The sequence below is a fragment of the Cicer arietinum genome, chromosome 4 (assembly GCF_000331145.2).
Source record: "Cicer arietinum cultivar CDC Frontier isolate Library 1 chromosome 4, Cicar.CDCFrontier_v2.0, whole genome shotgun sequence".
Classification (NCBI taxonomy): Eukaryota; Viridiplantae; Streptophyta; class Magnoliopsida; order Fabales; family Fabaceae; genus Cicer; species Cicer arietinum.
In genome coordinates, this window is record NC_021163.2 from 59,892,899 (window position 1) to 59,893,496 (window position 598).

The window sequence follows — 598 nt, forward strand, 5'->3', positions numbered from 1 at the left end:
CTCCTCCTCTAGAAATATAGCTCTCTCTATCCAATAAGACACACATCTCATCTTCAGGACCACCCATATGCAAATCTAAACTCTGCTGTATAAGACCACCAACTGCGTGAAACCGTGTACAACTAGTATCGGGACCAACATCATGACTAGGACCAGCATCATGACTATGACCAGCATCAGGACCAGGACCAGGACCAGCATCAGCATCATAACTAGGACTAGCATATGCAACAACATAAGGGATCATCCGATGATGAGATATCCTATAATATCACTGGATGTATCCCTCAACACACTCATGTGGATATGCAGCTGGATGCAATCTAGCTCGAAGTGATCGTACAGAATTCCGGTACATACTCCATTCAACGTCGACATCACGTGCAACAAGCATCGGTGGTGTAGGAGGAATGTGTTGAGTATACCCAAACTGTCGTATGCACCTCTCGGGTAAATACGGAACCATCGTGAAACACCAACAAATGTATCTTGTAAATAATGACACAGACTGAAATCGTGTCACAGCGTTCTCATCGTAATTTGGTGCCCAGATAATATCAGTATCCCTCAAAGCATCCAACTTTGCCCTGTAATATGC